Here is a 22,904-nt window from a genome sequence, read left to right as displayed (position 1 = left end):
AATGAAGGCAGGTAGATGTAAGACACTCTACTTACGAGTGACCTTATACACTCCTATTGAATTATGAAAAGAATGAGCGATAAACTTCAAAATGTTATTTGTATTTCATTGTGACCTCTAATGTTATTTTATAGTAATCTGTTTATAAACAGTGTTTGAAGGAATAGGATGTTTTAAGTTAATATTGTTCAGTGTACTCTTATAGTGAAGCCAGGGCTGTCTTATTTTCCAAGGAGTGGGTTCACCTTAGTTAGCAAAGCCATATCACAGTCTAAAGATTATTACTGAGTTCTCATTTCTTCAACTATCAACCCTAAGCCTAAAAACAATTATTTAAAACTCAATGCACATGGTCACTACTTTCATAAGCCCAGGAGTATGAAAAGTCTTCAATGAAAATGAAAATAACCTAACATTTTACACTGTACATAACTATTCCCTGTTCTCTATTTTTCTCTCTCTGTAATTTTTTGGATTGCACAAATATCTGAAAATATTAGCATGAAAAATCATGTTTTTCTACTAGCTATATATTTACACATTTATAAAGTAAATTTGTTTCTGGAAACCCAAGAAATCAATAACATCAACCAAAGTATGTTACTATAGCAATTGGTGGTGGCTGTGGTAAGGTAGTGGTGGTGTTAAGAAGGGTAGTATTCTGAGCCTCCTGATAACATTGGCACACATAAGGTATTTGTGAAAGCCTGCCTCCTATGGCCACAAAAGTAAAAACTGGAATGTCTTGATGTTGTCACTGGAATTGAAGCTGTAGGGCCACCCAAGGGATGACTAATCTTATTAAAAAGACCATTGGTACTGAAAACTAATCCTTCTTGGTTGGGAAATAAATTGCCTTTGCCAGAAATTATTTGAAGAAAAAATCTTGAGTGAGGTTTCAGTATTTGCCCCATTACTTTTCATGTGGCAAAGAATGGAAATAAGATACCCACTGAAAAAACAATTTAGATGCAACTGCATCCTGAGATGACTAAAGATTCTTCTCCCTGCCCTCATCCCTCTCCACCCACCCACCCAAAGCCAGCATGACATAATTTTCTCCCAAATCTCTATGAGTAACATGTGGTAATGTTAAAACCAAGACTCTATTAGTTACTCTATGACTTCTGTCTTGCCATCACTGCGTTTATAATTTCCTACCCTCTTTCAAACAGAATAGAGTGGTGCAGTTAAGGAGGAAAAATAACATATAGTTTGAGAAAGGCTGCATTAATTAAATGAACATAAATGGATAACAGTGCACTGCTGACTGAACATTTACATTAAGAAGAGAAGACTGGTGCTGGAATGCACATCTTTTGTAGAAATGACACAGTGAATATTTCTTCGTCACGATTATGGTATCACTTAAGATTGATTGGGCTGCAAGGAACAGAAAACCCAACAAGTAGTGACTTCATCAGGGTTTCATTTTCCCCATCGAACAAGAAGTTTGGAGATGTGCTATTGCTGCTGTTGATTTAGTTATTCAAAGATGCTATTTAGAACCCAAGCTGTTGGCTGGGTGTGGTGGCTCACGCCTATAATCCCAGCACTTTGGGAGGCCGAGGCAGGCAGATCACGAGGTCAGGAGATCGAGACCATCCTGGCTAACACGATGAAACCCCGTCTCTACTAAAACATAGAAAAAATTAGCTGGGCGTGGTGGTGGGCGCCTGTAGTCCCAGCTACTGAGGAGGCTGAGGCAGGAGAATGGCGTGAACCTGGGAGGCGGAGCTTGCAGTGAGCCAAGATCGCGCCACTGCACTGTCTCAAAAAAAAAAAAAAAAAAAGAACCCAAAGTGTTTTCTTGTCTACTGTCTTTGTTGTGTGCTGACTTTTGGTTTACTTGCGTGTGACTCCATGGTTGGGAATGGTGGTTTTAGTCAATTAACTGTGTCAGTCACAAATTAATCAATTTTATTTAGCATGAATAAGATGAAATGTCACTGGTGAAGACTCTACTAATTTTTACTTGATTAGTTAAATTTTCACTCTAACTCCTCTATATTTAACAGAATGATTTAAAACTTGCCTGAAAGTTTAGAAAATACAATCTAATGACAGATTAAAAGAAGCTTATTAAAGAAAAGTTGAAAGAGTCTTTTCTCTTCTCCAAATATAGAAAAGATGACTAGGAAGACATTGACCAGCTGCTTTATTTTTCCAATACACAGCAAGTTAAAAAAATCATATTATTACATGTGAAATAATTTACTACCAATGAGGATTTTGGAGTCCTGGAATGGGTGACTTCTTTGGAAAACTGGAAGAGCACCTTAGAAAAGAATGTATTTGAATTAATTTAGGCAAACTTTTTTGAGTAAGGTTACATGACATGATCTCTTGAGGTCCCATTCAATTCGAAGACTCTCTGATTCTGTGATGCTAAATGTTGGAATGATTGACTAGAATGCCTTAAGACTAAATTCTACTCATTTATTTCAGTATCACTTATGAAAAAAAAAAACAACCCTAGAAATTACCACTTTATGCACTGGTTACAGCAGCCAGCATTTCCCCCAAGCTTTGTAGTGATGCCTTTTGGAGACTAGAGTGGAACTTATAGTGTAAATTTTCTTTAGTGCATGGATTATTGATTTAATAGATCATGACAATCTATTTTGTCAGACCTGCTACCACATGGGTTCTGAGTCAGCAGGCAGATGAGCCTTATAAAATATTTGCTCTTTTAAAAAAGCTGCTGCATAAGATGAAATTAAAGCTCAATAGTGTTATAGTCAGTTATTTGGTAAGTAAGGTGATCACAACCCAAGAGACGGAATCATTAGAGGAAAAATGAAGTAGTCATTTTGATGTTTGCTTTTGCTTCTGTCACCGGAATGGTAAATTTTAACCTGAAGGAAGAAAACAACAAATTTTGGATCTTTTCAGGATGTATAATATAAAGTATGAAATAATATCCAGTTGGATTCTTGGTTATCAAAGGTGGGGTTGTCAGAGTCTGGAAAACAGGCTCTAATTTGGCTATTTGGTTGCAGGCAGTATATTGAGTAGCAATGGAAAGCAGGATGGGCAGAGAGAAAACCAAACGGTGACGTAGTCCCAAGAGTAGTTTCAAGCAATTCACAGGGAGCATGGGATATTCCTTTAGAGATATCCCAAATGGAGGCAAGGGGATTAAATTTTTGTCCCCCTACATTGTTCAATCATTGGATGTGATCTTTCCCTGGGGAGGGAAACATAAACTTGGTCAAACAGTTTCCTTTGGTCAAGGGTAAATCTTGGGGAGGATCAGTGTTGAAGAGATAAATAGCTTGGCCCTGAGGGAGACGTGGAGACGTGGAGGCACACTCCGCAGCATCTAGTAGAGCACACTCCTTCCGCCACTTGAATTCATTTGTTTCATGGAATAAATTCACCCTATCTGGGAAGAGCTACTCTCTGTACTTGCTTTCTTTTTTTTTTTTTTTTTTGAGGCGGAGTCTCGCTCTGTCGCCCAGGCTGGAGTTCAGTGGCCAGATCTCAGCTCACTGCAAGCTCCGCCTCCCAGGTTTACGCCATTCTCCTGCCTCAGCCTCCCGAGTAGCTGGGACTACAGGCGCCCGCCACGTCGCCCGGCTAGTTTTTGTATTTTTAGTAGAGACGGGGTTTCACCGTGTTAGCCAGGATGGTCTCGATCTCCTGACCTCGTGATCCGCCCGTCTCGGCCTCCCAAAGTGCTGGGATTACAGGCTTGAGCCACCGCGCCCGGCCACTTGCTTTCTTTTCTTGGGGAAATCTTAAAGAAAAAGTTTAGGCCGGGGCGGAGCTTGCAGTGAGCTGACATCCGGCCACCGCACTCCAGCCTGGGCGACAGAGCCAGACTCTGTCTCAAAAAAAAAAAAAAAGTTTAGAGGTACAACAGCCCTAGACAGTACAGCTTGTCTCAAAGCTGTACCTGATACTCATCAATGCTCTGCTCAGGTATGCATTTCAGACTTCCCTTCACCATTGTTGATGAACTCTGCCGGGCCAGGTGACTTACCTGGAAGGGTCACCAAACTCTCAACTATGACCCCAAGGTCACTGTGATCTTCTCAGGCCATGGCTGAGGTACTTGTCCATTTATTATTAAAATTGGCAACTGGAGTGCCAAGATATGCCCCAGTGGATCACCCAGGCACCAAATAACAACTACTACTTCTCCTCCTTCTTCTTCTTCCTTTTTGAGATTAGGTCTGACTATATTACCCAGGCTGGAGTGCAGTGGTGTGATCATAGCTCACTGCAGCCTCACACTCCCAGGCTTCAGCATTGCTCTCAGCTTCCCAAAGGGCTGAGATTACAAGTATGCCTCACTCTGCCTAGCCCCTTGACCTGTATGTGAAAACAGATAAGCTTCCTCCTGATCTTCAAGGTAGATTGTCTCTGTTAGGATGGTGACTCTTCTCCTTACCTGCTGGTCTGAGGAGCACAAAGTGACCAAGAGTCACCTGAAACTTAAAGTTTAATGGGTTGCTCAGCGGGTCCCAAGAGCCAAAATCCCATTTTAGATTTTGCCCCATAGGACTCTGGTACCAAGTGTCACAGTTCAGGGTCTTGGGGGAACAGACTTTACCGAGATGTAGAGATTTGAATGCAGGAGTTTTATGGAGGTGCCCTCTCAGAATCAACACCTGTGAGGGAGCAAGGGCCACGTGATTCGGCAGCTGAAGATGTTGAGCTACAAGGTGGTTGTAGTAGCAGCCTCTGACGATCCCACAGGAAGTATTGAAGCTAGGGTTATCCTTTAGAGATGTCCTAAACTGTGGAAAAGGGCTTGGTAACCTTGCATTGACCAGTCACTGGATACAAGCTGTCCCCCAAAGAAAACATAAACTTGGGCAGTTTTTGTTGACCAAGGGCAATTTCTGCAGAGAGACACAGCTGTAATCTGTGTTGGGAGAAAGAATCCCTCAGTCCTGAAGGGTATTCTGGAGGTATATGGCAGCATCTTCCACGTTGATTCTAAATTCACTGTACAGCTTGGATAAAACCCTCATTTAGAGTCAGGTGACTTTTATACCTTCCTTCCTTCATTATGAGTATTTGGCAAATCACTTTTGAATACATGAGTGATTCAAACGTTGGAGTGTTTAGCATGTCCTCACACTCTGCGATGTATGTCCTGGTGATACAGATAGAGGAGTCAAGCACAGTCTGCCTTTAAGTTTGATGGGTGACATTCCTCTCTCTGCCCCTTACTGAAAAAAAGATGTATGCAGGCAAGTTATTTAAAATCATGTGCCTCTGTTTTCTTACCTGTAAACTTGGACAAACAATGCTTTTTCTGTTCCCCTCAAGATTATGAGAATCAAAGCAGTCTGTTGAGGTTCTTGGAAGATATAAAAAGTGTTTCATGACTTTGTGTATAGAATCATTCTTATACAAGTTGTTAATATTTAACAGATAATGGACAAATAAGTACTTCATTTTTTATTGACCGCATTTGTGCTGAAGTAGACCTTGAATATTATTTGAACATTTTTGGAAGGATGTTGTCAGAGGTATTAGCTTGGGAATAAAAGTCACAGTGAAATATCTGTTATTTGCATTTTACTATGTTTCATTTCAGTGTTATTACTGTACTGAAACAATGTGTCAAAATACACATTTGGACAATCTAAACCCTTGGATAAAATATATAATTAACAAAATTTAATAGCATCACATTTTGGGGTCATTTTAACAGTTAAAATGCTTTTCTAATAGATCTAACAGTTTCTTGCTTTTCTAATAGTAATAATTTTCTCCATTTCTCTTCATTTTCTTTCTAAATAAAATTATCTTTTTTCAAATTGTGTGAAATACAAATGAGTTTTTAAATCAGTGTGATAAATGTTAGCTGAGAATTTCATCTGAAAACTGAAGTCTCAACACTTAGACAGAGAGAACTTGTAGTAGAGAGGTTTGGCAGAGCCATTTCGTATCAGACCTGTTTCCATACCACAGGCTGACAAAATGTAAAGTCAATAACAATTACTGGACACCTAAAACATGCAAAGCCCTGGGCCAGTTGGCATGAAGACAAATAAAGATGAATAAGACTTATAAAGACATATAAGCCCCGTGGTCTTCAGGGGCTCATATTATGGTGAAATATGTTCACCTTCGGTTAGGCACAGATAAGAAAAATGCCTTTACCAGATCAACTTAGAGGAGGGAGGATGGAGTAAATGGCTTATAATTCTGACTAGAATAACGAGGTCAAGGAAACATCAAAGCATTTTGATGTTTTCTCCTCCAACTTTTAATCTTCCTAGGAAGAACTGGCTTCCTAAGACTTTATTTTACATCTCTTTCTCTGTCTAGTCTGTCTATCTATCTATCTATCTATCTATCTATCAATCATCTATCTATCTCCTAGAATATTAATTGGCACTAAGTATAGGCTAAAACAGAAGAATAAAATCAGAGCCTATCATTTACCCTTTGAATCACAAAATGGCCTTCATCCCTAAAAGCCAGTTGCCGCAAATGCTGAACTGTTTGGGAGAAAGGAGGTGGGCCATAACCTTTTGACCTGAATATAACAGCCACCCTGGTGCAGATAATTCATAAAATTCTGTTTTGGGAAAAAAACATACTTTGCCCAGATTTTTTTTTTTAAGCCAGCTATATCAGACAGAGAGAAGTTCTCTATAGCTTGGAGGATAGTTTGATTTTTAAGCCACTTTGCCTGTGCCCTGATATTGAGGGTGTTGCACATAGCCCAAGGCCAAACATAGCAGCAGCAACCAGACTGCCAAGCTTACCCTCACCATATACAGTAATAGGTGATTAACAGGTTTCTTTCAATTTCATAGATCTTATAAGGTTTGAAAAAAATCGTTTCACAGGTGGTGAGAAGTAAGTCAGTGCCTTGGTGAAGGAAATGCCTGTCATGAATGCACGGCCCTCAGAGGACTAAGCAATATTCAATCCTTGTCCTTAAGTAAGTCTTATAAAAGTCAAAATGCAATAAGGTAAAAATCCAGAAGCAAAGTCTTGGTCATCCATGCCATTCATATTTCCCAGTATTTCTACGAAGTAGTTTAGTGGCATCTATTAGGCTGACAAGGAATAGGTTTTATTTTACCAGGCAGAAAAATTTTCTAAGGATATCAGCAATGAAACATGTATTGCAGAATTAAATAGCTTCAAATGAGCAGTTGGAGGGCAATGCAGAACACCTGGTAGACAGGTAAATCAGTGTGTAAAGATGTGGAAGGAATCTTAAGCATCTGCATTACCAAGCAAATCCAAAACCTGGACTGGAAGAAGAACTTAAGGATGAAACTCTGAAGTAGTTCATGGGCTGTCCGGATAAGTATATTTGATTTCTTAATAAAATACAACATTTATAGAACTAAGCATTGGTTGCAGTTTATTGGCACGATATATTATTTAGCATTTATAAATGAGAACCTGTCAACTCCAAATTGGCCACATGCATAAAAGGAAGCCTAGGCACTGACAATTTCAGACAACTGATATTTAGAAAATCATACTTAATTTCAACAAGTACTTATTGTGTGCTTACTTTGTCGACGGCACTATGCTGCTCTATCAGGTTCTTTCTTCAGGCAGTAGGATAAGACAATGTCAATCAGCTAGCATTACATTGACAAGGTATATGTAGTAAGTGCCTAAAAGAGGTGCAGAGGAGGGAGGGAGTTTATCCAGGAGGGAGTTTATCTAGGAGGGCAGATTGTGAAAGACATTGTGGAAACATAGTGGCATTTTGACAAGCAAGTTATGGGTCCAAGGAGAATGTTTCTAGATGAGAAAATAAGAGTAAAACCGAGATCGGTAAGATAGGAAGTGAGAGGCATGTTTGGGACATCAAGAATAGGTCATTTTTGCTTGGTTGCTACAAGAACAGTTGCAGGGAGATAGGAATTTAGTCTGAAAAGGAAGTTGAGTAATACTGTAAAGTGCTTTCAATTTTAGGGCAGGAGATCTACTTAATGCTGTATAACAGGGCTTCTCAACCTTAGCCCTGTGGATATTTCAAATCAGATAATTCTTTGTTGTGAGGGGCTGTCTCGTGCATCATCCCTGGCTTAGTGGCATTCCTCCCTTCCTTATTCCCTCTTCTTCTGACAATGAAAAATGTCTCCAGATTACAATATTCCCTGGGGGTCAAAATAACCCCCAGTTGAAGTCCACTGCTGTAAATAATGGGAATCAGGGAAGTTTGGGAGCTGTAATCAGATATGGCTCTCCTTACTTTCCACATCTAATCCATCACCAAGTAATCAAAACTGTTTCTAAATATCTCTTGTATTCTTTTCTTGCGTCACTGTTGCCACTGACTTAGGGAAGACCTTCCATCATTTGCACAGAGATTCCTGCAATCGCCAATGAGCAGCTCCCTGTTCTAAACCTTTTCACCTACAAACCATTTTTTCATACCCTTTTTCAAAATACAAATCTGATCATGTCATCACTTTACATAAAATGCTTCAGACTCTCCATTGCTTTCATGGTAGAATTCAAATCTTTAACATGGTCCTTCCTATCTGTGCAATCTCATAATTCCTTCCATGGAATCACATGTCTCAGCCATATACCGGACTATTGAACTTTCTTTAAAGTGTCACACTTTTTTATATTGCCACGTGTTTTCACATGGTGTTCTTTCTGTCTAGAACTCTACTCTCCCTGCTTGATGGGTAATGCTTAGTCAATGTAAAACTCAGTTCAGTAGTAATCTCATCCAAGCACAAGAAAATCCCTCCTGCCTTAGTCACCTTTAACTCTAACATACTTCTGGAACCACTCTACTTTGTGTTATTATGTCCTCATGCCAATCAACTTCTATCTATTACTGTCTACAATTTTGACTCCTCCACTGGAATGTACTTTTCTTGAAGGCAAAAACTAGCTGTGCCTTTTTTTTAAATTTTTTTTACTTTTTTGAGACAGAGTCTCGCTCTGTCGCCTGGGCTGGAGTGCAGTGGTGTGATCTCAGCTCACTGCAAGCTCCGCCTCTGGGTTCACGCCATTCTCCTGCCTCAGCCTCCCAAGTAGCTGGGACTACAGGCGCCGCCACCTCGCCCGGCTAATTCTTTTGTATTTTTAGTAGAGACGGGGTTTCACCATGTTAACCAGGATGGTCTCGATCTCCTGACCTCGTGATCCACCCACCTCGGCCTCCCAAAGTGCTGGGATTACAGGCTTGAGCCACTGCGCCAGGCCTAGCTGTGTCTTTTTTGTATATCCACAGTATATGTTGTGTATCCACAGGATTTGTATATCCGCAGTAGTCATTATCACCTTAAAGCTGTGGTCTGCATATTTCCTAAAAGGGAAGTGATGCAGTTTTGGCTGATGGTCCTTAGCAACCAATATACTCTCCAAGGAGCTGGTCTTTTGTAGAGGACTTATATGTAAGGGCTTGCTGGCCTTGTGAATAATCTCTGCTTTTTCCTACTTTCTCAAACGAGGAATCAACCAAACCACAGCAGCTGCTAAAATACATGAGCTTATCAGTATTTCTGTTTTGTGGAGGGACTATATTCCAATTTACAAATAAAAATATCCTCTGCTAGCTATATGATTATTTCAGTCTTCAATTAGATGAGAGTCATTAACCTGAAGCCCTTGGAACTCTGAGTGTGCCAGGTAAGGTTTGTGATCCCACACAATTGTTTTCTAAGAGAGAATACATAATACTTTTAAATGTATAATAGATTTTTTAAAGAAATCAGCATGCTAAAAAGGTTAGAAGTACTTTTCTTAAAGTCCCTTTACAGAGAACACTAAATCTCAAGTAAAATTTGAAACCTTTGCCTTGTATAGAATCCATTTGTTAAATATCCAAAGATTATTTGACCACAAACACAAAAGAAAGATCCAAGTGTGGTAAAAAATAAAAATTCAAAATTAAAGTACTAGCTTAAAAATAAGCACAAAAGGCCCTAGGTTCTTTTCTATCTTAATAAAAGAAAAGGAACAATAAGATAAGTTGGACGCTGAATTTTCTGGAAACAATTTCAGCATCTGTAAAAGGTCTACACTGTTTTCGAATGCTGGCTACTCCCAGGTCTGACATGTGCCACCTTAATCAACACTTTGGTGCGGGTGTAATGGAAAACATGTTTTCTCTGCCATAACTCTAGTGTAAGTTTATGACATCAGCCAAATGGGACAGACAGTCTGAATCCTGCGATAGACGGGCCTTCTGACAGCTAAATAGAGGACACCCTGCTCATGAAAGATAGTCTTTATAGATACGACAGCCTCCAAGTGGAAAACTCTCTCTTGGAATAGAGAAATTTGGCACAACTTTTCCCAGAAACTATGCCAAAGATCTTTAATACTAGAGGCAGTTCTCATAATCATAAACTCTATTGGTTACTCTACTGACACAAGTGCTTAGTGCTTTTTCATCTAATCAGACTTGAGTGTGGAAACAGCCCAAGGTTTTCTTGGGTGTTTATATTATTTCAATGGCACTTCCTTTGATTTACCTAAGGGATGTTTTGTTTTAATTAAAGTTTATGACCAAAGATGGGCTGAAAAAGTATTGACGTGGATGTACATTGTTTATGGGTTTTGAATACAATTATGTCAACCGTAAAAATAGACCAAACAATTTTGCTTGTCCGCCAAAAATCAATTCTTGATCACAGGATTTCAGGTCTTCATTTTGTTTTCATTTACATTAATAAAAATTACTTGCTGATCATTAACTGGAGAAAACTGTAAAGTCAATAAATCTGGAAACTAACATTTATTAAGTTTCAATGGGAAATGTAATGAGGAGATCTGATGTTGGTTACATTCTGGACTCTTTCCAATTAGTTGGCTGTCCCTCCAAAGCAAATGTACTAAAAATAAAATGACTTCCTTTTTGATGTCAATTATAAAGTGTGTATATTTTGCCTCTTTTTGTCTTTTAGGTTTTGATAAGATTTGGCAAGATTGTACCTATGAACCTATCTGACACCTGCCTCAGAAATCATGCCAAACGTCATAAGGTCACCATCCATTTCCTTCACACTCTCTTTGCTTTTATGTCCCAAGTTCTAAAATTAGAAGCAAGAGAAATGATGTACTGAAGAATGCGTATTTGTTGAGGACTTTTATTAAAACCAAACAAGTTCTCACAGGCAAAATATTGGATTAAAATGGCTTCCAAAGCATACCCATCAACTTCTTGACAGGTCATAATAGCATCTGAGTACAGAACCGTGATTCTCAGAACAAGATTTACAACTACTGATGCTTTCCTCTGTGTTTACAAAGATATTGAGAAACACAATAGCTAGGACCCTGCTTCAAGATGACCAAGTGTCTGTGGTCTCAGGTCTGCAGTTGCTCTGTGCCCTCCTCACATTCAGCAACTACAGCAGTATGAACCTTGGATTGTGGTCCTCAAAGACCCTCCTTGGTCACGTATGTGTTTCTAAGAAGACATCAGCATGGTGACAAGATTGCTGTTTTATTTTACCTCGCTTAAGGCATTTGTACCACAAAAGTGAGTTTTTAAGTGAGACTTTGGAAACAAAGGTATTATTTGAGAATATACAAATGGCATCATGAAGATTTAATTTAATAAATCTTCCAAACTTTCATTTTAACCAAGAGCAGGGCATTTAAAGTCAGAGATCTAGATTCCATTTTTGGTTTCACTTTTTATTATTGCATGTTCTGAGCCAAGTCACCTGACAGCTATGAAACAGGGATACTAATACTTCTTTTTAAAAAAGTTTATATACATATATATATATATATATAAAATTTATGGATACATAGTAGGTATAAATAATATTTATGGGTACATGAAGTATTTTGATACAGGCATGCAATGCGTAATAATTACATTAGGGTAAATGGGATCATTTACCTCAAGCATCTATCCTTTGTCTTACAGACAACCCAGTTACAATCTTTTCATTATTTTAAAATGTGCAATTAAATTATGTTGACTATAGTTACCGGGTTATGCTACCAAATACTAAGGTCTTATTCATTCTTTCTAACTATTCTTTTATACCCACTAACCATCCCCTAGGGATATTAATACTTCTTTGTAGGAGAAACTGAGGGCTTCTTTTCCAGAGGAATGCTGCTATAAATTGTTTGGGTTCATGCTGTTGTCACAGTGCTATGGGCTGTGCCAGGTTAAAGGCTGGCTCACATATGAATGCGGCCCTTTTAAGTTGCTCCCCCACCCCCCCTCCATGGACTTAGACAAGTCCTTTTAGGGGGAATAGGCCATCTCGCTTGCTAACATATGACTGGTGAGGTGAGAGTGACTTGGAAGAGGTCACCAGTGTCCAGACTGAAATCTAGGGCAGCTACTCCCTTGCTTTTGCAATTTCTACTACTTCCCACTGGCATATACATTCCGGTTTGGCTTTTTCTTTCATTAGAATGGCAAGATCTGATATTCAGTTTTGGATTGTGGTGGTAGGAGGTAATATAAACCCTGAGAACTGCTTTCACTTTACTCTACTTGAGTCTACTTTGTTAGGGTGAAGGAAATCTTACACATGGCTCATACCAGAATTCAAGAGTCTTGTGTCAGTGTTGCAGTCAAGCCCCAATTACTGTAGTAATAAATAGTTTTCCTCCCTTGAACTTTTCTTTTTTTTTTAAATTCGGGGAATTTGTAGGTGGTTGAGTGGTCTGGGACCAGACTTAGGTATTTAGAATCTTATTTCTTGGCCATTTATCTCTCAATAGATACATATCTACTGGCATTCCATTTTGACATGATTTACATTTATCTCACAGGTGGTTGACAAGATTAGTTGGAATAATATATGTCAAAATATATGCTTCAGGCACTATAAATTATTGTACAAATATTTGTTATGTATTATTATTTCTTGCAGGCATATTGTACAGGTGTATTTCTACTTTTTATTATTTATTACAGCATGTTGTACTAGGGAGTTGACAATTGTTTATTAGTCACAGGTCAGTTCTTCAGCTTCTTCCTTCACTTGACTGTATTCATGTTTTTGCTTCTGTGCAGATCACGTATGTATTTCAGGGGCTTTCGGATTATCTTTATACTTATACAATGACCAGCTATTATGCTTCAGGGGCTCTGTGGTCACAACTAGAAAAAGGTCTCTGGACTATGTTTTTCACTGTTGTCCCCTGAGGCAAGATAATGTCTTTTTCTCATTCTCCTTTTACCTTTTTGGTTCTTTTCACATTGCTACAGATATCTACCCCTTCTTGTCTCTGCCTTTTAACTCAGCTTGCCCTCCCATGTCACACTTCCTGGGAAGGTAAAAATGAATTGTAAACAATGCCAAGAATTTGCTCAGCACAGCCCTTTCCTTCTGCTCTCCCTGCTGCTGTCATGGCCATGCCTTGATTTTCATTAGCTGCTTTTGGTTCTGTCAGTTCAGGATCTCATTCGTATTTTTTTTGGTGGGCTGGTACTGGGAGCTACAGTGCTTTCATCACTTGCTAGGCTAACGCCTGCTGTCCCATTTGTTCTCCATTCAGGAGTGGAGAATTCACCACATTTTGAAGGTTACACCCATCCCTCAAGGGCCAGTTGAAAGATTCTCTCAACATCAATGTTAGTTTCTCTTTTTATCCTCTTATGGCTTCTTGTTTGACTCTTCTTATGTAAACTACTCCCATTTTTCTTGCATTTATGTATGGATTTGCCTCTCCCACTGGATTGAGAGTTCCTGAATGGGGTGGCTTTACCTTACTCATCTTTGTTGACTCAGAACACTTGCATCATCCTTTGCATATGAGTAGTATGTGGGTAGAGATGTATGGAATTGGTTTATATTGAAATGCTCCCGCTGGCCAAGCATCCTGGTGCGTGCCTGTAATCCCAGCTACCCAACAGGCTGAGGTGGGAGAATCACTTGAGGCCAGGAGTTTGAGGCCATAGTGCAGCTGTGATGATTGTGCCTGTGAATAACCACTGCACTCCAGCCTGGGCAACATAGCCAGATCCTATCTCTAAAATAAATACTCCTTCCTGTCTTTGCACCCACACTGCTGTCTATCTCTGCAGGGTACTTCATACTCCTTTTATCTGCATCATACTTATTTATCCTTCTCCTTTTTGTGTAAATGCCGCTTCCTCAGATATCCCATAGACTAGGTTAAGGGTTCTTGAGAAATGCTGTTAGCACATGTACTTAACTCTAACGAAGATTTGACACACTTAAAATTCTATATTCAGCATCTACATTCTCTGTTAGACCGTGAGCTCCATGTTGACAAAAATAAGACATAGCTACCTTGTTCACACTCTAAACCTACCATGGCACAACTATCTGTTGATTTATTAAAATAAATTCACTGGTTTCTATTCTTTTAATTGTTAGTCTTTTTTTTGTCAGAAGTTATCCCTTACTATTTGGCACATGGAAGCTGGAGCCAAATTGTAAGTGCGTGTATCACAGCTCGGTCATCTACAAGTGGTACACTCTTAACCTCTCTGTTCCTCAAATTCTTTATGCTTAAGAGGGAATCATAATAACATCTACAGTGAGGAATGTGGTATTAGGAGAGATAATGTGGCTCGCTCAGCAGAGCTCCTATGTAAGGAACGTACTCAATAAGCATTAGTTATTACCACCGTCCAGCCATCCTTATGGAAGGAAGAAAAGATAAAGATAATATGAGAAATTATTAAAACGACTCTTCTCTTGAGCTCTGGAATCTCATTTTCTCAACTCAAACTGACAATCCACTCAGAAGTGTGTGTTCACTCATATGTGCCACCCATTGCTCCCAAGAGGGTCCGTATTCCAATGAGATGTATTTGTGGAACTGGGGCCATGTGTTTGTGTGTGTGCATGTGTTTATGTGTGTGTGTGTGTGCATGCAGGAGCATCCCTAAGACTAAGGTCTGGTGATGGAGCCGCTGAGTATCCCTATTCCCCTACCCTACACCTTGACTCTGAGATCAGGACGCCCTTAGGAAGCACTGAACTAAAATGGGCCCCAGTGCTTCTTTGCTTCCAGGGATAAATATTAGAGCTGATGTAGCAGCATCTTTAAGCATATAACCGTAGAATCAATGTGTAAGATCCTATTCTTTTAAAAGTGCTTTTTGAGAACTTTCATACAAGTTATACCGGGTTGTTTTTATGGCTACAGCCAATACCGTTTCCCTTTTCTTTGTTTTCTTGACATTTTATCCAATCAATTAGAAAGTAAATTGCTCTTTGCTCTCAAAATGGCACGGCTTGCTTTCTTTTGAACCAGCTTATGAAAATGTCAGAAATCATTAAAGAAAGTGAAGAAACAAAAAACCGCAAGACAAGCAATGTGGATTTTATGTTTAGTTGGCATACAGCCTGTCTTTTAGCTCTAGTGTTTTTAAATTGTGTTTGTAAAGAGTAAGAGAAATTTCATGTTAATTACTCACACACCTTTTCTCATTTGACCCAAATAATTGCCCTGTGAGTGGGGAGGGGAAATTACTTTTAGACCCATGTTAGAGAGGAGGAACCTGTGACTCAGTGACTCACTCAGGGTCCTGACTAAATTTTAGAGTGATGAAATTCAGGTTCCCTGATTTCCTACAGGCCCAGCCTCACCATTTACTAGTTCTATGACTGTGGCCAAGTTACTTAGTCTTGTTGTCTAAGCTTCTTTGTCTGTGAAAATGGTGATATACTTCCATCTCAGGGTTTCTGTCAGGATTATTTAATTAGTTCTTTCGGAATAGTGCCCTTTACATGGTAAACATCCAGTAAGTATCAGATATTAACATAATGCTACAAAATAATAATATCTACCTTTTAGAGTTGTAGAGAGGTTTCAATAAGATAATTCATGTAGACTCTTAGAACATTTCCTGGCACAAAATAAACACTTAACGAATGTTTGGGATATTTTTAATACTATTTTTATGATTATTCTATTTGATCATGGTGATGAAATATCTAATCAACTGAGTCATTGGTTGGGGCTTGGAAGACTGAATTTTAGTCCCTCCCTCACTAGAATTGTGGTGACAACACCCAACATACTTTTTACCTTCCTTTACTATTATATTTTTTACAATAAATTTTTATGTGTGCTTTAGATATGTAAAAACTCATCAGCTGGATAAATTGATAAAAGGTAATCATTTGGCCATGGATACTATTGACCAGTTCCGTTCCGCAACTGCCATAAAGGAATACCAGTGTTTATTCTTCTCTGCCATTGTTAGGTATCATTTTATATGTAGAAGTTTTGGAGTTTGAGAGAGCATTTGAGGACATATGAGGCAAGATGCAGCTGAGGATAAACTTCATGCTTGGCAGCACTGCTTTCAACTGATAGCCTTCTCGTGCCTGTTATACACCTCTGAGACTTAGTTGCAGCGGCATATCCTGATACTAGGTTTGCCCAGGAAGTAAAATGTTTTAAACCAAATGGAATTATTGACAACAGTATTCAATTAGCTTTTTAACTTTGCTCATTATAAACCACCAAATTCTAAGAAACTACTTCCATAGAAGGATGCAAAGCCTGCCTAGAAACATTTTTCTTTTTTTTTCAGATTTGAGTTAGGCTTTCAGAGCTTAGTTTTGTGTTTGTTGAATATCAGTAAGTTATTCTTATGAGAAAATGTAGCCCACACTCACAAGGTTGTTGACCATGAGGCTTAAGCTTTCAGTATTTCAGAAAGAAATTTGAAAAGACACACTGCCTTTGCTGGAGGTGTGAGATGTGATTAGCTAGTAAAACAACTTACCTTTCCAGGTCTTACCACCTAGTTCAAAAATGAATAATGATTTTGAAAATCACTAGTAAGAAGCTGCTTGGATGAGCAAAGTAGATTTAGCTGCTGATTTGGATGTGCCACCATAAGATCCTCTGCGTCTCTAGGTGTAAACTTCTATATCTTTAAATTCCTAGGTTGGAAGACAATAATATAACAGGTCAAGTTCTGCAGTAGAGCTCAAGAAGAGACCTTTCTGACCTATGACATAATTTTAAATACTTCAGATTTGGATCTGAAACATCTAGTGTAGTTGTCCTTGGAGGCCAAATTCTTCAGACAATTGCAAAGCACAGGGGTTCCTTGTGGTGTGTAGATACAGTTACCAATACAATGTCACCATATTTAGAGGGCATCTTCAGTACCTTCACCCATGTTAATGTCAGCCTATTTGTCTGAAAATCCAGTTGTTGAGTGGAAGTTTACTTTGGTCTTCTCCCTAAGGGCTTTCAGAGTAGTTAGTATAAAGTCCGGAAAAAAAAAAGAAGGGTAGATTGTTCTTAGCATGCAGGAAGGAAGTTGTCAGGCGGAAAGAGGATATGGGTCTGTTTGCATGCAAGGGTCAGTATTTGCTAGCTAGATATTTCCGCTGTGTCCACACGACAAGAAAATCCTTAGTTTCCTGTGCCGGACAAATAGCAGGAAAGGGTGTGAGGGTTATTGAATGACATTATCATGTTATAGCCTCATGGGTGAGGAAAGCCTGCTTATCAAAACTGATAGCAGCACAGGACTTGTTTGGGGAGGAGCCCCAAGGTGCTGGAGTCACTTGGGGCGTTTTTCCTCTTGGGTGCTGTGGATCACTTGGTTTTTGCAGACCCGACATTCTTCCTCTCAGATAGAAGGGACTGTTCTTACTCACTGGAAAGTTACTATCAGTTTCATTATTTGCCATCTCCTATCTGGCAAACAGTTCAGGTGGAAAGGAAATAAGAAACATTCAGCCTGATTGGTAAAGTAGAAGATATCATGTCCTGAAACTTGCAACCATCCCCAACCCACCCCAACCGTCTTAGGTCTAGCCATACTTAATCATGCTGCACACTCAACTTTATTCATATGTGAATTTTGTTGAGTGCAAAGCCCATTTCCAATAACTGCTGGTGCAATAGCTTAAATGAATGTGAGAGTGAAAAGTACAATTCACTCTGCAACTTTAAAGGTTCCAGGTGTGAAAGTTGTTTCTTAATTTCTAGCTTTTCCGGTTGGAGAAATACACAGGTAGTGTCTACACTCCTGACCTGTGAATCTATTTAGATTGTTATTTATAAGTGTAACTGGGCATTAATTAATATTTTTCTACAATTCCTTAGTATTTACTACTTTTAGCAATGACTACAATCCAGAATCAAGCAATTTGGTAAATAATGAGTAATTGTAGGTTCTTTCTTATTACTTCTTACTTCTTATTACTTATTACTTCTTACAATAAGCAGTTTAGCATTCTGGAAGCTTTCAACATTTTGGAAAATACCATGACCAAAAACAAATGGTTAAAGTAATGATATCCATATTTAGTAAAATGGATTATTTTTTTTTTAATTTAAATTCGTCTGCAAACTCCCTGCTTCCCAACCAGAAATATTTAATTTCGATCAAAAAGGAAAGGATCAGGGCCTTTTCTCAAGGAGTCATCTTATTCTAAAGATAAGTAATAGGAACAATTAATCTTTGGAGAAGCATATCAAAAAGAATTGAATTAAATCTTTAAAGGAAATAATAAAATGACTAACAGAAAACATTGCAGCATACTAAAATGTTGGTAGAAGAGACTTAAAAATGGATCAAGAGACTGAAAAATGCATCAAGTCTTTAATGACACACTGGGGATGAGGATTGTAGTTCATCTTGCCATCAGAAAATAATTTATTCTCTTATGTTAATTTGGAAGTACCCTTTCCTCATACAGATTCATCAAGTAAATATTCTATTTGTGCCATACACATCTACAAAAAAACTCACAGCCAAGTTATATAGTTTTTTTTTAAAAAACTATGAAAAAAAGCATGAAGAGTAAATCATGACTGTAAATAGATTTTTAAGGTAAAATTACTTGTATTGAGTAGCACTGTATTTCACCACTGAAAACAATGATTTTTTTTTACGTATACTACTGGTATGAAAAGTAATCACAACATTATCATATTTATATATACTCTTAATCAGTGATAAATTTATTAATAGACAGTATATACACTTAATATATAAACAATCAGTGGAAGCAACCAAAAGTCAAATGAATGTCTTCAGATTCCTCATCCTAATTTTATTGGCTAAAGATGCCTTAGAAGAGGCAAAAAATGCTCTGGGAGAAAAAAGGCTTCTACTGGCCTAGGTTTGTGAGCATTCAGAGGTTGTTTACGGTTTCTTGAGCTCAGAGTCACTGTCATCATTTTTTTGTTTGGCTTGATTCCCAGTCTCCCAGGCGCTCTCCACTTCAAACATTTTCTGCACACTTCTCAGAATTATTTTGCTTCCTAAAAGCTCTGACCATGTCTTTCTGCTTCTCACAGGACCCCGGAGGCTTCTCCTCACTCTTCAGCTTGCATGCTGACTGCTGCCTTCAAAACTCTCTAACACGGTTCCCACATTACCTATCTGTCCTTCTTTCCCCAAAGTCACAACAATGTTGTATGAAATGGCTAAAAGGATTCAGGGAAGGAGGCGCTTGTGGTGCATGTCTTTGTTAACCTGGCTGTGTTGGCCCAGCTTGTTTTCAGCAATTCCCCAGGTAGTTGCAAGGTAAACGAGGAGCTCTGAGTTAGTGCTTGCTCTGGCTAGAGGCCTGCATGTGATCTGAGCCTTTGTATACAAGTAGTAGGAATATATACGTTCGATAGACATTTTCATAAGCAATTTTTCTCTTTTTTAACTTTAATGTCTTCCCATATTGCATTCATCTGCATAACAGTAAACACATGCCCCGACAGAAAGTTGCAGGCAGGGATATTTATTTATAACAGATGGCACAGAGCAGGAGCATGATGAATTGGTGTGTGGCTCCTGAACTAGCAGGCCCATAAATAAAGTATCCTCAAAGCTACTTTGGGGATCTTGCTTGCTCAGAAGGAAGAAAGGAAAGATGATGCTCACAGTTTTGTTGCCTTACATAATATAATCCCAAACATGTGCAATTTAACCACAGCAACCAAAATTTTATAACTGAGCTTTTTCATTGAAAAAGTTTATTCATACATAGCTTTTCAGACCTATGAAACAATTATAGCAATTACAGTTTTCCTTCCTTAGTTCCTTTTATGTTTATTGATCTAATGACTCAATGCATTCTAAAAAGCATAAAATTGCAAACTAATAATGGTCAAAACAAGACATAGACCAATAATATTTACATAACCCTTTGTGTAAAACCTTATGACAGCTAGAATAATGAGATTATTTCCAAGAATACAGTTATTAATGACACAAATGTTATTCCTTGAAATTTGAAAAATTTTGTTTGTATATCCTAGTGATATACAAATCTCACTAGGATAGTAAATATAAAAGCCAAATTTGACTGATCTTGTATATGTGAATCATTTAGTTAAAGGATTCAGAGACCATACATGTTTTTTTTCACATCAACTTTGGGGTTTTCTTGGCCTTGTTACTATTTTTAAGGGGTCCTGAAGTTGAAATTTGTATTCTCAATTCTGGCACAGGTGTAGTGAGCCAAACATATTCACAGAAATATGTGTGTGAGTGTAAGTGTGTATATGTGTATGTGAGGGGGGCTTATGTTTATATATTGTCTAACCTTAGAAAAACCTCTGCCATTATTATTATTAATTATTATTTGAGACAGAGTTTTGCTCCGTCGCCCAGGCTGGAGTCCAGTGGCACGATCTCCGCTCACTGCAACCTGTGCCTCCCGGGTTCAACCAATTCTCCTGCCTCAGCCTCCTGAGTAGCTGGGATTACAGGTATGCATCACCACACCTGGCAAATTTTTGTATTTTTAGTAGAGACAGATTTTGCCATGTTGGCCAGGCTGGTCTCAAACTCCTGGCTTCAAGTAATCTGTCCCCCTTGGCCTCCCAAAGTGCCTGGATTACAGACAGGAGCCACTGAGCCCAGTCTTCTGCCATTATTTTGAGGTTGGAAAAACACCAACTGGTACAGAGAAGTCTTTTCACATTTCAAACATATAATCTGGACATAGACTGTGCTTCAATCACTGTTTTGTTTGAACTGGCAGTTCCTTAAGTGAAACAAGTAGTTTGAATCAACATCAAATTTACTATTTTGACTCCTTTTTGTTTAATGAGGTGAAGGAAAGTCAGAGGCTCATCATCCTTATAAATTAAACAAAATAGGCTAACATCCTGGTAGTGCATCAGTCCTCACAATCACAAAGTCAAATTGCTCTAAGCCCTTTTCATATTTTTCAGAAATTTTGCTAGAGGCAAAAATATAGAGGACAATATAACCTAATGAAACAATTGAAGGCAAAGAGCAGAGTTATTATGGGAAAAAAGTTAAAGATAATATTTAAAAGTTTTATTTGTTTACTGGACAAATATGTATTGAGTAGTTGCAATGTTATATGAGCTAGGTGCACTCAAACAAAGGTGCATAGGAAAATCCTGTGGGGGAGATAGGCAGATTCTAACTGCACTGGAATGTGGCAAAACGTCTGCTGGAGATACTCAAATGACATTATGGGAGCAAAGGTGTGGTACTAAACACTACTTGATGGGCTGGGTAAAAGAAAGAACGCCCTCTTTTTCAAATGTGGTTACAATGCCTCTTACTGATGTTTCTTGGAAAAAAATTTGACTTTAAAAATGTCTTAAGAATTATTTGCACTTTAAATTTGAATTTGATAACTATGTAAGAATAATTTGCATGTGCTTTTGAAACGTAAAGTTTAGAAAAATCTTGATTTTAAAAGATGAGATAATGATTGATGAGATAATGCTTACAAAATCCTTAGCATACTAGTAGCACATGGCAAATGCTATAAATCTAAGCTGCTGTATTATTACTATATTTGTTATTACTGACACTACTGCTATGACTAATAAGTGACAGTATAGTATAGTATAAACTGCACAGGTTTGTGGTTAGAAACAATGAGATACAGTTCATGGGAAAATACCCCTAATAAACTTTGTAAAAAAAAAAAAAAAGAAGACATTTTTATTAATAGTAGTTAGGGTTGTGTTCAGTTGTAAGAATTAGAATAAACAATAGCTTAAAAAAGATGCTTATTGGTTTTTTTGGTATTGCATACAAAAAAGGCCAGAAATGGGTTGCTTCTGGCAATGGCATAGCAGCTTAACAATATTAGGGCCCAACTCTCTGGGGTTGTCATGTTTTACTTGCTGTGTTGATTCATTAGTATAAGGAAACTTTAAGCTTTCATCCATTCTGTATGTCTTCCAAGCAAGAAAAGGGGAAGCTATTATCTTGTAATGCTTTGCCTTTTTATTCTGGAAGGGAAGACTTTTCAGCAGAATTCATCCTACCTCTTAGTGTGAAGAACTGTGCCACATGACCATCTTAGTTATAATAGGGGCTGGGAAATTGAATATTTAACTTACCAAATTTTAGCGTAGAGGGAAGAAAGGAAGAAACTTTTCGGAAACAGATTTTGAGTGGACTAACCTACATTGTCTTGTCTCATATTATAATTAATACTCTAATGTATAATTAATACAAAAATGACAGTTTATATTTTCATAGCCATAACTCAAGTCCAATGTCTGAAATAACTGCATTAATTCTGCTAAAATCTGTACAAGGTTTTCTTTATGTTTGTGACCTCTTTGTTAGATCAATTAACTGAACTCTTGAACAAACTGTAATCTTTTCGATATGCTTTATTTTTAAAGAAAAACTGTTAATAAAATCATAGATTTCTTTTTCACAAAAGAAACTGAATTCATGTGTAGCATGGATTTATGGCAATCTGTTGTCACTTCTTAATCTGCCTCTGTATATGAGATTGCTGATGCTCAGCCTGACAGCCTCAAGCCTTTACAAAATCCTGAATGAAAGATTCAATGGAGATCATCTACCTCAAATCTGGAAACATGTCATGTCTTGTGTAAATATACTTACAGAAGTAGTGAGGCCAAATATTTGAAATGGGAGCTGTCTCAGAAAATTGAATATCCATGGTTACTATAACTACACTTGCTAGAATAACAAAGGTCCAAAAACATATTTTAGAAAGTTTTTAAACAATAGAAGTGTGTGTTGCTTCTCCTTCTCCTCT

Source organism: Trachypithecus francoisi, unplaced genomic scaffold, assembly GCF_009764315.1.
Source record: "Trachypithecus francoisi isolate TF-2019V2 unplaced genomic scaffold, Tfra_2.0 Lachesis_group3, whole genome shotgun sequence".
Classification (NCBI taxonomy): Eukaryota; Metazoa; Chordata; class Mammalia; order Primates; family Cercopithecidae; genus Trachypithecus; species Trachypithecus francoisi.
Note: the sequence above shows the minus strand (reverse complement) of the source record.